The 16382-nt window shown below is 42.0% G+C and overlaps 1 long non-coding RNA gene across 6 annotated transcripts in view; it reads left to right on the top strand.

Moving 5' to 3' along the window:
* The window catches only part of LOC104147042 (uncharacterized), a 61777-nt gene that overhangs the window by 26401 nt on the left and 18994 nt on the right, over positions 1 to 16382 (top strand). The window lies entirely within an intron of this gene.

Here is a 16382-nt window from a genome sequence, read left to right as displayed (position 1 = left end):
GGGAAATTTGCATAAGAGAGTGTCCGTTTCAGAATAATATGTATTTTTTAGTTAAGAAGCATTCTTAAACTGCAGAAAATGCAATGTTTAATGAGCACTTTATTAAGAGGCTTAGTCTATAAAGGCCAAATGCTTGCCGTTGAAGTTGAGTCCTTACAAGTTGCATGTGAGCTGCCGGTGTCTCTAGCCTCACTCATTGGGAGTTACAAGGAATTTCACTGAATGTAGTTCAGTTAGTGCTCTGAAAACAAGTGCCAACACGAGTGCTTCAGGTGCTTTCCTCCTCCTCCTCCTCCTCTCTTTCTCCTTCTTCCCCAAAACAAACCAAGCCAAAAGCCCTTCTAGACATTTTGTAACAATGTTATTGTTTATAGGAAGCTCAGCAAGCCTCAACATTGCCCATATACTGGGCAAGCATTAGTGTGTTGGCTAATGCTGGCACATATTCTGTTGCTGTCCATTAAGTACCCATAAATATCTTAATTTTCCAAAGCCCTTGTGCCCCAAAGCCGCAGCTTATCCTGTGAGTAGGCATGTGCTGCTTAGTATTTCTGAGAAGCAGGTCATTTTATTCAGGTTGCCATTGTAGAAATGGGTAATACCGGATGAGCTAATTTTTTAACACATTTTATACATCCAGGGAGCCTGCAACCTAGGTTTCTGGCCACCACCACCTTTGTCTTTGAAAAGATAGTAGTGGCTGTTGTGGTGGCGTGTGGAAAAGTGAGATGCCTCTGTGTGCAGCCGGATTCCCTGTTACCATATCCGCCTTGGAGAAGGAGGTGGGAATGGTGGCACCGTGCCCAAGCGTTCACGGGCAGGCACTGCCTGTGCTGTTTTCATGGGGCCTGCAGAAGAGACAAGGAGAAGGAAAGGCCCTACATCTAAAAGCTATTTCCTTAGAGTGGATATATGGGGAAAATGACCAAGGAAACGACTACCTCCAAAAACGTATGTTCTTCCTCACAGTGACTAGCTCAGCTTCCCTGAAAGGAGGCCTGAGGCTTAGCAGCCAGACATGTTTCTTAAGAAGATGGAGGACCTAACAGTAGCTTTAAACAACACTTCCCACAGTGGGTCCTGTTTTATGTGTTAAATTGCCCATGTGGTTTGCAACAAAGGAGGAAGACTCATGAACTCTTCATCTCCCCACCACCACTGTTCCCAGTGCCTTCTGTGTGAGGATTCATTGCTTGGACATGTTGAAATACTGGTGTATAAGCAGTGCAAGATCAGCGGGAAGACAGATAGTGAGACCCCTTTGGAAAAAAAAACAGCCCGTCAGTGATCAGGTTTGAATTGTCTTAAAGCTCTCTGTAAATTTACTGAACAATGAAAGAGCCTCCATGACATTTTTTGTCAAGATGCTTTGTTTGAAACAGAATATTTTCTCCCGAGTCAGCTTTGCAGAAAAAAAATAGTTTCTTCCTTTTTTTTTTTTTCTTTTGCTGTTGCAGCAGCTCAGAGGGAAGGAATGAGAATTTGGCAAGTCCGCAGAAAAGGGTGGGGTGTTGTATAGAGGAGGATGCTAAAATGGAAAAATTGACTCCCTTGAATTGAAATGATTCCATTATCATTTGGATGTGATATGACCCACTAAATTCCTTCTGTTTTCATAACCCTGGGAATTGTTAAATTTCTCACTGTGAAGGAGACCGTTCTAAGACAGAGTTCACTGAAAAGCCTAGAAAGGTCTTCAGAGTAAATGTAAGTAAATCACAACTTTGGGTTTTAAATTATGACTTTTGTTTGGGGGAGGGGGGGGTGGGAATCAACAAACAGGTTTCTCAGCTTTCCACTCTGGAGAAAGAGAGTTCTTCAGTGGGTCGAATTTTTCTAAAGCATCAGCCAAAGTAGGAACAATTAGTGCAGTCAGTTTTTATAATGATCATTAATGATAGCCCTCCCTCTTCTGATCATTACTGCGTTTGTAACTGGAAGGGAATGGATGTATAGGAAAGAAATTGCCATCCCCATCCACCTGGGAGACCTGTGATAGTGATTTCATTTCACTTTACAGTGAAAGTGTATGGGAGCCAAGCCTAGTGAAAACGGCTATGAGACATGGCCATAGCTGGAAATGAGCAGGAGATGCTCACTCTACAGCAAGTTCCCCTTGTGCAGACATTTTTACCTGCTGTGGATTTGGGGTCAGCTTATCAGGACACTGTGGGACCAAGTTGGCAGCGCGTAGCTTTGTTCTTCAGTTTCTTGGGACTCTTCTGGTAGTGCTGGTTTCATCAACAGTGCTGACTGCCTCCCTTATTAGTTCTTCTCACTGGGATTTCTGAGACAGCCACTTGCGCCCAACTCAAAATAATATAAGACGTGAACACCATGTACTTGATTAGATCCAAGAGTCTCAGGAGCAATCTTTTAATACTTGATATATGATTACCTTTGTTCTTTTAACATAGAATGAAATTCAAATCTTCAAAACAGGAAAATTTTGTAATTAAGCTTTGAAGTGGAGAAGAAACAAGAAGCTAGGGAGTACGAGTGTTTCAGTGCAAGCTCCCTAATAAAGACCGTATGAGCAACTGATAACTGGTTAGCCAACACATCATGTAGCATTTGGATGTGGGGAAGCTCTAAGCATTCTCATGAAATGTTTTTAATGAGCCAATTGGACTATTATAGCTTGGGAGGAAGAGAGAGAGAAGTTCTAGTTTTGGCCAATAGTTTCTGATCAGTCCAGGAGAAAATTCAGTTTCTCCTTGTTCTTTAATTAACGCTTCTGGTTTACCTACGTAAATTTTCTTCCATAGAGCAGAAGAAGCAACTACGGTTCTCATTCTCAACGCCTATGTGTAGTGCCAACAATTTCTCTTGCCACAATATTCCAGTTCTGGCTTCTCTTGTGTTAGAGTTTGTCTCCTTAAATCATAGGCCAGACACATGTTGAGAATCCCAAGCAGTAGTTGCTAACCCAGCTTATTATGTAAAATGCAGAAACAGAGCTGTAAACAAAACGGTGGAACGACTTACTGGAAACAGCTTTTAATATTAGCCAATCTTAGTCACATGTGCATGCAAACTAGACATCGTTATGGAGTTCAATAAACATTCCCGTATACAGTGGTTATCTTTACATCTTATTTTTACATAATATATGAATAATATAAAAACTCAAAACAAACTTTCACTCGCCTGCTTGTGTCACAGAGGGTATGACTGGTGCAGTAGAGAAAATAACCAACTGGCTCTCTGACACTGGAAAGTGGCAGAGTAAATGTGATTTTCTGCTAATAAAATGAGGCCTGAGGAATGGTAGAAACCAAAGAAGAGCTGGCAAAGACAATATCTCCCTTTGGGGCTCTAGGAGTACATCTGCCATCGTGACTTGGACTTGTGAACGCAGAACTTTATTCCTTACTGGTAAACTTTGTTACCATTGACTTGGAGGTACTCCACACTATCTTGTTCCCTTCTGAAACAGTCAGTTCAGCAAACCTCTCCCCTCTGGAAGTGTGGAAGAGTTAAGATATTTCAGATTCAGATCTCTGAATAGCAGGAGGTAACACCACTACGGCACATACCATATATTTTTAATTCTGCTGTTGCCTTTTCCTGGAGCTAACAGTGGCCAGTGACAAGTTTCAGAGGGCACGGTTAAGGTAAGATTTGCAAAGATGTGGCTATGATGGATGTTTCTGTGCCAGATGGGAGAGCCCTGCTGTCTCACCTGACCGTGTGTGAACAAGCAGACCCAGGTGCCTGCGTATGGAGGAGCTCTGGCCATGCCTCCTTGCTGAGCCGTGATGGGAGCAGCTCCGAGCAACCTTCTTGACATGGGGAATAGTAGGAGCAAAAGGGGAAACAAGCGTATTCAGTAGTGATGCTGAGTGACAGTGTAATGTTAGATTACTTTAGAGATAAGAGGGTGAACGTGTCAGAAATACGAAGGGATTGTAAAACGTAGGAGATGGAGAACGCTGGTTATGGAGCTGTATGTGTGATACATGAGAGAGGATGTAGTTCCTATCCCTTCACGTACAAAGACAGAGTGAAAAGTATGTGGGTTAGGGCTACATTGGGGCACCACTCAGCAGGCAAAATGAATTCTCTCTCTCTCTATGTATAGGTGTATTTTTTCAGAAATATGTGGTTAGCCAAATGAGATTATCTGGAAAAGCACAGATGGGGATGGGAACTTTACTTTTGCATTAACACATCATTTCTCATGGAAATTAATAGTTTTCTTTCCAACAGGAAATATAATTTGCAGGATTATAGCTGCTTACAGTTGCAGTTATTGCAGCTAAGATGCTACTACAGTTAGAAATTACACTGCTTCCTTTACATTTTCTACCTACTTCTCCTTCTGTATTCCCTACATTTTGACATCAAATGGAGATTATAGTGGTACTTAGAAGCATTCAGTGTGTGTCACTGGTATCTCACTGACCGGGAGAAATCACAGCCCCAGGTTGTATCCTAAAGTCTTGGCCATTTTGTTCCAGGGTGGTTTCAGAGACTCAAAACGTGGAAGAGGTCTGTGTCTCTCCTTCTCTGCTTCTCAGTTGCCCTTTCCATTTTCCCCTCCCCTTGCACAGCCCATTAATCTGTTAGTATTTTAGAAGCTGTTCTGAAGTGTTGATATCTTCTTGATGTCTTCTAACTGTGAGCCCCAGTGGTAGCATATCTTTGTTTAGGTAACCCAAAAGGAGCACTTATCCAGATCTAGGCATCTGGCCTCTGCTGTGCTCAGCCCTACTGAGCCGTGGCCCTTGTCCCTTCAGTTACATCAGTGGCCTTATTATTCAGGGACATGAATATTCAGGAGAATACCCCATCTCTCATAATCTCCACCCCCTTCCCTTGATTTGATCACCCTTTCTGACCTGTTCCTCTTCATTCATCCCCTGCCCCAAATCCTTTCTTAACTCCCATGTTCTTTGATCTCTTGCCCCTCCCAGCAAACAACCAAATTTTATTTGTCTGCTTTATTTGTTTCTTAATGGCTTGAGCAACTTCTGGATTTTTTTATCAGCTTTAGATTGTATTTCCCCAAATAAAATGCCCATTAGCAGAAACAGACAGCAGCACTTGCTTTTGTGTTTGTTTGTTTGTTCCACTTTCTACCAAGAGTGAGATTTGGAGTGACACCGGATGGATATGGGTCAGGTTCAACAGCTACTGCATATCCTGTTTAGGTGCTGGCTTACATGCAAAACTGGCAGGATAAATGTTAGCAAGTTATTTGTGCACATGTCATGTAGTTGATTTTGTGAGTGTTGATCAGGTGCCCATTTAGGGTGCTAAGCTCAGGGCTGTTTGTTTTGAATACTCTTCTCAACTTTCCTTCACCAAAAGGGGAATGTGTGACAAGCTTGGGAAAGGGCGTCAAGCCATTAGGACTGTCAGAACAGGTTCAGATCTGTGGTTTGAGCTCATCAAGTGTTGTTAGAATCTGACAGCCTTAAACAAAGCTCATCTGTGTTTTGGGGAGAGGAAAGCTGCATGTCTGAAGGACCCTTGGCTCAAGTGACCACAAAACTAAATTGCTCAAGAAACTTTGTCATCCCTATATGCCTATATGGCAAAGAAAGTTTCAGGAGAGTCTGAGTAAGCGTACAGTTTTCACAAACCTAAAGAGTTACTCTAGTTACATACAAGTTGCATCTGAGAAGCTGAAAAATTCTCTCTTTTCTCTCCCAGTAAGCTTAAGGACTACAGCTCTGCCATCATCACCCCCACAGTGGCTTTTGCTGTCATTTTTTTGGCTTCAAGGACAGAGTTAGTAAGAGGCTCTCTAGGCAAGGACTGTATGAGACCATCTAAAGCTCTAAGAGAGTGGACTCTTTTGCTTCTTGGATATTTAAAGATGAATTGCTTGGAGCACAGAACATGAATACTTCATAGGCTAGGCTGCCTGCTGGCAAGTTTTGGAGTGAAGTTTTGGTGATGTGTTTAGCCTATAAAACCCTTTAACTTTGTGTGGCCTGAGACACTCTCCTCTGTCATGTTGCCCAAACTGAGATTAGCAGAGGTGACTGAGCTTCAGCTATCTCAATGTGTATTAAGTATATGGAAAGGCTGTTCTCAACTCTTAAATGCACTTCCCTCCTTTGGCAACCTGATCCTGGAATCATTAATCTTCAAGGAATGCTGCTACTTTGCTAGTAGACCTATAAGGAGACTTGGCTTTGTAGTGGAAAAATGTTCATTTACCCCTGCTCCCCTGAACATTACATAGTAGTTAAGTGAAAATCCTACAGATTTGTGTGGAAGGGTAAAAACTGGAAGAAAAGCACTGAAAAAAAAGATTAACTGAATAGTTATTCTGAAAACTCTCTTATTTTTCTAGTGAGATGTGGGAGGTAGTAATTTTAGAAGTGCCAAGAATTACAGGTGGGCATCAGAGAAAGCCATGAGTAAAAAATAAACCAACAGAAAAGCATTTTATAAATAACAGACATAATGCATTGAGAAATAACTTGTAAAATATGTTTAGTTTAAGTTTAGTCACGTTAAGAAAGTGCTTATTTCAGTGATTTGGAATTTGGTGCATTAGGAGAGCTCATCAGACTAATGTCCTCTGAGCCAAGTGGCTGGCAGGTGAGAGAGATGAGACAGGTCTGCTGCAACTACAGAGTGGCTCTGCATTGAAATAGTATTTGAAATGCGTGAAGTTTTATTTGGCTGATGTGCATGGCTGCATTTTGTCAACTGTACGAGCTCGGTCGAGATGAGTATCTACAGATGGGCAGAATTTCAGAGGTCACGCTCCTTAATAGAATGAAACCTCTATCTCGATTTCTGGTAAAATGCTGACAACAAACACTCTAGCTAGCAAAGCCAAGTAGATGTCAAATGTTAGGTGGCCTGAGATCAAGAAACTGGGCTCAGCAACACCTGGAGCAGGTTGCTTCAAGATGAAAGAGCTTTGCAGTTGTCTCTCTACCACATTTGTCAAAAGTGCCTTACAGAAAGCCCCCAAAATAGCTTCTCCTCTGAAGTATTGCCTTTTTTAAAACAGCATCTTCTTATTTGACAGCGCTGCTTTCTGTCCTTTCCATTGACTGTCCTGATGAGAAATGCTGAGCCTGCTTCTGACAGTCAGCAGCTCTCTTGCAAACCACTTGACTACCAAAATCTCACCAGCTCCATGCAGCAAATGTGCAAAAGCAGTGACAGCACACAAGTTCTTCTGAGGCCACCGCTCAGTCTGTGGCACCTCGTGACAGGTGGCCAGACAGAAGGACCTGGCTGTTGGACAGCAGTTCAGAGAGCTGGCAGTGAGACAAGAGCGCTGCTCATAAACTTTGTTGTCTCAGAATTACAGGATCCCAGAACATGATTTTTACAGTCACTTTTCAACGCTGTAGCTTTCTTGCTTCTGGCTTGACTCTTTCTGGCCTACAGAATTGCCAAGTCTGTTGTTTTAGTTTTGTTTCTTATTAAGGCAGATAGAGATTGTACCTGCCTGAACTGCCAAAGGAGGAAGGCTCAAAATGTAGTTGGGGAGCGCCCAGATCATGTGCACCCATGTGTAACCCCCAAATGTAAAAATGATGTACTGGACAGTGTGTATAAAATACCAGCCCTCCTTCAGGGCTGTCAGCGTGGTTCCAATCCTGTCAATGTCTTCAGAAACCAGAGCCATCACAAATGCCCTATTAGTCAAGGGTTAGCTGGTCCCACAGCTGTCACTGTTAGTGCCCTGTCCTGGGCTCCGTCTACAAAAGACTCAGTTGCCAGTACTGGTGCTTCATATAGAAAGGGTCAGTGGGGTGGCTGGACCATCTGCTTAATTTCAAAGGATCACATCTGGGCCAGAAAATAATTAAGAGCACGTTACACGGAAGATGTAGCAACGGGCTACGTTTTGTAAACGTCTGAAGAGTGAGTGAACCAAACTGTGCTCGTAGCTACGCTGAAATTGATTGTGAGTAACTCTGTCTTCAGTGAGAGATTACTTTACAGTGGGCTAAAAAAAGGTAAATGAAACTTCAATTTCTACAGTATTCTGTGGTCACACTGAAGATAGCCTTTTCTGCACATATACATCAAGTTATACCAAACTTATAACAAAAATCAAATGTACAAACCTACATTATATTGCCATAAAAGTTAAGGCCCAGATTTTCAAAACGTAATGCCAAAAAAATCAGGATCATAAAACAGGAACCAGACGTGCAAAAAGAGTGAGCTACTCACTGAAGTCAGTTTCAACCTAGATCTCCATGTTTTGCAGGGAGGGATGTGCTAATTCAGTGACATTTATAATCCTAATCCGATAATTCATAGCCCTCTTGAAGCTATGGGAAACCTTGGATAATAATGTAAGCCACCAAATACTGGAGTTTTCTCATGGCTGTTCTTCTCATAACAAAAAAGAAGAAAACAAAAGTTTAGTGAATAATTGTTTTGCTAAATATTTATGTTTCAATTTTTCTGCATAAGGTCTCTTCCTTTCAAAAACCTAAACATTTTACTCTTTGCCAAAAATATGCATGCATCTGAAACTTACCTTTTAAAGGCATTTAATTTTAAAAGCCCTTAAACCACAATTTTATTTTTACTGAATTCTTCATAGGAAATAAACTTTTATGATGAACTCTAATCCACATGTGCCTGATTCCTAAAAAGACAACAGAAGCACACTTTTATGCTATACACTAGTGTTCTGATGCATAATTTTTTTTTTTGCTATCCCATATAAAGTACACAGGTTACTGTACATATCCTCCTTGGTTCTGATTGCTTGTAAGTCTGAATTGAAGACAGTAGACAGTATTTTGTTTTGACTTTTTTGACATTTGTCTAAGGGGATAATTCATGTAGCGCTGTAGGACTGTTGTTTGAATTCCAGCACGAAAAATGTCTTGTTTTGAAAGAAAGGCTTGTTTAAAATCACAAATCTCATATGAGAAGCCAGATAATAAAGCCAAAAAAGGGAACAAAAACAGTTCTTACAAGGCAGACCTCTAAGCTTTGAGTTGCCTGATGTATGAGCTGTCAGAAATCCAAAGTTCACCATGTGCAGGGAAATGTTGTGCAAAATCCCAAAGTTAGGGCTGTCTTGGCAGGATGTATTTCCTGAGAAGCGTTTTGAAAATTTTCATTACTTACCATTGTAAAAAGCTTCCAAAATGATACCTACCAATAGTAGAAGCAAGAATGCCATTTTAGGCACTATTTTTAACTTTCTTGTATTGGTGTAATGGCTATTTCCTCACTAGAGCTAATAAGATGTGCCTCCTTTTGCTTCAGCTACCCTCGGTGAACTTTCTAAAGGTTTTTATGTGTCAAAATTATGGAGTATTTAGGAGCTAGAATGCAGTATCTAATGCTCTCTGCAGCGTTACAGAAATGCCACACACTGAGGGAAGAATACCTGCACAGATGGACCACCAGTGCTAGCTATTCTGTGTAATAGCCTGATATCAGTGGTGACTAACTTACGGTAATGTGAGAAGTAGTTGTAGGTCTTAAGGCTCTATGTCCAAACAGGTTTTATTAGTAGATTTTATTTGTATGGTAGATTCAACCCAAACCAGAAAGATAAGTAGCAAGCACTAAGAGTACTTTAAACCCCATTCTGTGTCTTAAATCGATTTCTGATTAGAGAATTGCTTTAACAGGATCAAGAGAATTGATAACAAACGCTTCTGGTTCTGAATGTGCCTTTTCTGAACTGGGTGGCAGTTGCCCAAGTAGAGGTGGGTTGCAGACTTAGGTGCCGTGTGGCTAGACCTGGTCTTTGGAGGTGGTTAACACATGGTAACACCCTTACCTGTGTACCTTACCTTACCCTTACCATGTGAACTCAAACATTTTCAAACTTGCAAACCGACAAGAAATTGAGAAATGTGGGGAGCAGGGACTACAAAGAGAAAGACTCAGCTGATGTCTTCTCAGAAAGGGGGGAAGAGGGCAGATAACGCAGTAATAAGAGGAGTCAAGAGTAAGATTTGGGGACGGGGAGGTGTAGATTACACGTTTCTCCTCCACTGCTATTCCCTTCAAATATGTCCGGTAAGCTACTGAGGGTGTGCCTCGTGGTGGCTTGGATTCTGCAAAGATGAAGGTTCACAGCAAAAGCTGTCCAGCACCTGTCTGATAAATGGAAGATGGGCTTGAGCGAACCATCTTGTGGAGTCCTGAACTCCCTGAACTGCACATGATCTTTCTGCTGGATTAAGAAGGTTTAAGTTTTCCAGCTGTCAGGTAAGTGTAAAGCTGGTTTTTAAGAAATGGGAGTAGGGCTGTAGTGAGCGCCAGCTCGTTTTGTTTACAGCAAATTAACCTAGTGGCTTTCTTTTATCCCTAGCATTGAACAAATTATTTGGTATAAACTGGGTCTAGAAGTGATGTCATGAGTAACATCCTCATGGTTGTAAGGGCAGCTATATCCTATAATCCTAGGGAATCCTAGATCAAGCTCTATCTTAAAAATAATTAGACCCTGTGTACTCACTCTTTCCAGTGGCATCACTGTTCCTGAACGTCTCTGCTCAGCTGGTTAGAAACTGCCTTATTTCCCCACTGAAATGTATTTACAGCTCGTTTTTGCCCAGTCTGAATTGAACATCCAAGGGAAATCCAGGACACACAGTATATTCAGTGCCTGAGATGGACTGTAATTGCACTGAAAAAGTTGCCAAGGAGCACTGTTCAATGGACGGAGGCGTTTGGAGAAGGGTGGTGCCCTTGCAGTTGTGAAAGAAATATTTCTCCGTATTATCAAAGCATAAGTCTGTAGTTCAGCTGGTCCCAGTGGACGGTGAGGGTAGGAAAGATTTTCGTCTTCTAAGCCAAACCTATAAAACTTCCAAACATCTTTTGCCTCTTGAGCTCCAGTAACAATAGGCTTCATTTTCTCAGCTTCAGCCCCGTTCACTGAAACGAGAAGTATTAGTTCCCAGGGGGAAGATCTAAAGCTAAGTAAAACAAGCTGTGCACAATTATTGCTTTCTGAAAAGCAGGAGGAGCTGGGCCAGTACAAATGGTAAGGTTTGGTCCTCGATAAGATTTTTTAGAGCAGCATCGAAGGGCAAATCACAGAGCCTTAATTCAGCCAAACATCTCCAAGTCACATTCTGACCAAAAAAGACTGAAAAACTTGGCTGGGAACTAGAGTCGCTTCTTCAACCCCTTTTCAAAAAAATGCTTAAAAATGTAGCTTTTTCTAGAGCAGCTCAATTTGGCATAATACTGGTTGCCAAAGTGGGCTTTGCTGAGGATAAGTCAGCGGTGTTTCAGGATCAAGCAACACTGTGCGCACAGCTGTGTTTCTCCCTGAACTAGTGGCACTTGCAAGTTCTTCCAGCATTTGCATGTTTTGCATCTCTTCCACCATTCCTGATATGGTTCCCTGCCCTGTGTGTAAAGACCAAGTATGTCCACTTAAGTCTGTTTAGAAGATTGTTATGACAGATGCTTCAAGAAGTCTTGGCTTGTCCTCCCTGTGGAGCCGTACGCTTTTCATAAAAGGAAAGGTTCCCTGATGGCCTGCTATGTGCTTGCATTGTCAGTATCGGAGGCAATGGCAGTGGGTTACCATCCTCTCCCTAACCTCTTCTGAACTGCTGTTAGTATGATGACTGGCTTCACTGTCCGTCAGGGGTTTTGCACAGCAGTAAGAGAGGGCAGCAGACGAGCTTCCTGCTGGAACAGCCCTGCACATGCACAGGTATAGTTGTCAGCAGCTAAGCCAACATTGCTGTCAAGGACACAGGAGCCAGAAGAAAATGCAGCTCCCGCACTCAAAGGTATGGCATTGCAAAGCTAAGAGGTGCTGGAGGTGGGAGTGGGTTGTCACCCAAATTAGCTTATGTTTTTGCACAGAGTGGCATGCTGTTCTTTTGTCAAATACCCTCTTTACCGTTTTCCAGAATGGTTCCTAATCTCTGTGTCCTGGTAATTCTCTTCCTTCCCTCTGGGCATCCAGGCAGCCATGTATCAGCCAGGCAGCTGGGCCGAGGCCCAGGCGGTATCATTCACTGAGGCACTTAAGCTTGTTCTTCCCTCTTGCACTTGTTCTTCCTGCCTGTCTCTGCAGGTGTAGTTTCAGGATGTTCGAACTGTCTGTGAGCTGGATTGCTCTGAGATCTTTACTGAGTCTGCTATTGCTGGGGCACTACCCGTTTTAGACATTTATATGTTGCCCTCTGTTCTGCTGCCAGCATGACTTCATTTTTGCAGAGGGTTTTAGCACTTGATGAGCCTCTCAAACATTGATTGTGAGGTTTAAACCCAGGTGAAAGACATACTTGCTCTTCCCTGCTTCTGCCCTGTTGCTCACCTATGCTTCATATTGGTGGTGATGGATTTTGTTCTGCGTTGCTACGTGTCTTACAGTGGCTGGATTTTATGAAGCATGGGACTGTTTTACTGCATCTTCAGGCCCATATGATTTTAATAATTGCTGTCCAACAGCCTTGTACTTTGCTTATAATCACTCTGAGCAAAAGAAAGGCAGGGGGTGGCCTCCTTGAAGTGCCTAGCACTGTTAGTGTTTGAAGTTAAATCAGGCAACTCTACAGTTGTCAAAACACACATCTGTGTTTACTGAGCATCTTACGTCTTTAGTGCCATTTTTAAAAGGCCTCTTCTTCTTCCAGTTAAGCTGCCAGGGATAATTTCAACACACATTCAGAGTCCTAGATGAAAATAGTGCTAATGAATAATGCTCCTAACAGAGCCTATGACGGACAGCAAGTTAAACTGCAAGTTAGACACTAAATTTCATGTAGTTCAGAGGTTCCTATTCACAGTATTGCTTACTGCTTTGCAGCTTAATTGTGATATCTTTTTTCTTTTCTGAATTTTTGTTAGGATAGTTATTAGACTTTTGAAAGTCTAGTAACTTTGAAAATAAGTAAAGCAAACTCTGAAAATGTAATACGAAATGTCAGGTGTAAGGCAAACATTGACACAATAACCTAACTGCTTACTCTGTATTCAAAACCCAACACGTTCGGATAAAACCTTGGTGCAGCTTACTGGAGCAGCAGCTCACAAGAAAATGGAATATTTTATAAGAGGAATCTAGAGAAAATGAAAAAAGATAACATGACCAGACATGCAATTGTTAGTGATAACTGTTCCCCTCAGCTCCATACTGAGCTTCAAGGCGAATAGCCAAGCCCTTCCAACAAAAAGAAGCATGGTTATCAAATAAGTGCTTGCCTTGGAGCACGCCCTTCCATTTGCAGCAAGTATTGTTGTATTTATTTGATTATATGGCTTAGAGTTATGTTTTTGTTTCTAAGTACTGCAGTAACTGTGATTTCAGAAATGTTTGATCATTTTTATTAATAATTGCAACAATTCCATCTGTCCAATCCATTCCTACTCCTCTTACTCCTCTCCCACAACAGGGAACGAGGGACCCTCTTCCCTCCCCCTCCCTCCCCCAATCCTCAAACTTCTGATATGGGTTAAAATTTTCACCTATGTCATGAGAGACATAGACTCGTGATGGAGAAGAAACTGCATGTGGTTCTCTAACATGGCAAATACGTTCTCTAACTATTGAATTCCTGCTTAAAAAGGGAGCAGGAGCACCATCACTCCTATCACGTCCTCTTCTGCCTCTAGCTGGGCTTAGTCAGAGTGAGCCACGAGGGCGAGAGAAGCAAGAAGGGGCCAAATAGGAGGTGATGATGGGACATGGGAGTGAGGAAAGGTGTGAGCAGGTCCGTGATGTCAGGCACCTGGGGTGAGGCAGGTGAGGTGTTCTCCATGGCTGCACGAGTTACCTTGCATCAGCTGAGCTGAAGTAACTGATTCACCGCAAAATGCAGGGTAAAATGCACTAGTTTATATCTCCTTTGCTTTGTGAAGGAGGAAGTGCCCACTGCCAAGACAGTGAGGATAAACTGAGAGTAAGCTCCAGCAAGTATCTTTCCCTTCACTTTACTGAAAAAGAGAGTGTCTGACCCCATAGCTCTCAACTTCATTGTATATTCAGTGGGAGATCCTGAACTTACAAACAAATGCTAAAAGGAGTCTTACATGTGGTCTCTGAGAATTGGACGTTTTGGGAATTACCACTGTACAGAGAAATTACTTTTCTCCCGTCTTAAGGAATTCAGTTTTTTTTATTTTTTTTTTAAGTTCTTGCCAATATAATATATACTGCCTATTAATCTGAACTTATGCTAAAACCAGGGCACTTAACTTTTTATTCTGCATAGTTCAAAAACAATTCTCATGTACTACAGCAGATCTCAGCTTCCTCTGCTCTGTACTTTAACTGCTAAGGCCACAATTTCCCCATGCTGCTCCTTCAGGTGTAGCACTAAAGTTATTAGTGAGGCTAGGCCATGAACCAGATCGTAAATTGACTTTAAAAAAAAAAAAGAAAAGAAAGACAGAAAGAAAGAAAAAAAAGCAGAAAACCACCCACCAAGACCCACCATTTTTTACCTCCTGGAACTACAGAAAAAGTTGCTGATTCCTATATAAAATGAATGTCCCATAGGCAGTAGAGCTGTTTCAGTTTCAGTGACTTCTTACAAGCACCCCAGACTCACTTTGCATAGAGCACAAGAAGAAACCAAGCATTCAAGGAGTGAGGCAACAACGAATTAGAGAACAGGTCACAAAATCTGAAATGAAATGTCATTGTGGGAAAATGATCAAAGTGTGCACCCAGGGAAGATGGGTGTAGGCCGCCTAAAACAGCTATGCAATTCTTCAGGGACCTGCTGGAGTTTTCGCTGGATCTATGTTGCAATTGCTATCATTGTTCATACTTTATAAATCCATAGCTTGCTCTAACTTGTAGTGGTGTGAAACTGAGGAACTGTTACTTGGGTCATTTGATATTTGTTTTAGTAGTCTAAACTTAATCTTCCCCCAATAAAATACAAATGAAAAGCAACACTCTAGACTTTTCTGCAGTAATTCCATCGATCTAAAGATCAGAACTTCTGAATAACGAACACAGAGAGTATACTTAAAGAGACTAATAGGATTAAATGCATAGGTTTCTATAGAAATAATTTTTGAAGAACTTGTGGAATGTGGTAGAAAATGATGTTGAGTCAGTGTGCTTGTAACCATCAAAGGAATCCAGCTAGAACAGCTTATCAAATTCTAGGAGATTTTTCAAAAGGGAAATTTACTGGGTTGTCTTTTGCTTTCAGAGCTGTGGTCTCTTCTGCTCTCTCCCCTTCACTAGTATTGGAATGGTTCTCACTCCCAGATTTCTGAATGTGTTTGATTTGAGTCCCTGCTCCAATTTCCCAGCTGTTACTTGAATAAAAATAAGGTCCTTTTGAGGTTTGGAGTGCCTTCTCCGTCTCACTTGTTGAAGCCATGAAGGCCTCCAAGAAAACTAGGAGATTTGCCAAAGTATACAGGGTCAGAGGGAGTCCCCAAAACAGTGGCCTCCCTTGCAGAAACAGCAAGCTTGGCAAGTGCAGCCTAGTCGTCCTGGGAAGCAAAGTCATTTGTTTACCCAGAGAATCAGGAGCAGCACCCTGAATCCTTTTCGCCTGGGTAGGACTTGATAACTTGTCTAAGTCAAGTGAATGGCCCCTCCTCTGCGGTGTTTGAATAGCTCACAGACTGAAATATCCCGTGCACAGCATCCTGCTCATGGGTGAATCCCTGCCTCACTCTCCCAGATCCTGCAGTTGCTCCAAGAGCTCTCTGCCAGGAGGTTGAACATTTATTGGACCGCACAAAACTGAGAAAAACAGGAAGAAGAATTCAGTGATGTTGTTGTGCAACAGGACTTCCAATCTCCTGTTAGGCAGCCAAAAATCTCAGTGGGTAGGCATGCCTTCTTTCGACTGACAGTCTTACAGTGCGTTACAGTTTGTTTGGTTTTTTTTTTTTAAAGCTTTTGGGTAAAACTAGATGGATTCAGAACAATATGAAAATAGTCACCATTCTCTCCACATCACAGAAACAGTTGAGGAGACAGTGAGTGGTGTCCAGCAGAAGACTTGCTGGCCCGGTCCTGGGATCTGTGTTAACCATAAGCAGTCAGGCTGTGTAAAATGATGGTTATAGCAAATGTGTGCGCCATCTGAAGATAGCTGTGCCATGCTGGGTGTCCCCTTTGGAAAGCGTTTGACCGATGATTTCAGCTTGTGCTTTTGAAACCGCTGGAAAAGTGAAAAAGTTGTTACACCTGGATGTAACCACCATCCACCAGTTGTTCTCCTTTCAGGCAGCATTTTAGTTTTATCTGTAGCTTTTGGCAATGTCCTGTCTTATTATGTTTACTGACTCCTCCTGTAGACCAATTACCCTCTGATTCATTATGCAGCTGAGTTACGTGTATACCTTCTTTCTCCACTAAGCAAACTGCTCACCTACTTGATAATTTTGGGTAGGCCTTTTGTATTTTATAGCATGAGAAAACTGTATCCAAGTACTGTAGTAATTAGTAGTACAGCATTTTGTGTGTAACA

The sequence above is a fragment of the Struthio camelus genome, chromosome 2, assembly GCF_040807025.1.
Source record: "Struthio camelus isolate bStrCam1 chromosome 2, bStrCam1.hap1, whole genome shotgun sequence".
Taxonomy (NCBI): domain Eukaryota; kingdom Metazoa; phylum Chordata; class Aves; order Struthioniformes; family Struthionidae; genus Struthio; species Struthio camelus.
Note: the sequence above shows the minus strand (reverse complement) of the source record. Positions and strands in the feature narration are given on the sequence as shown.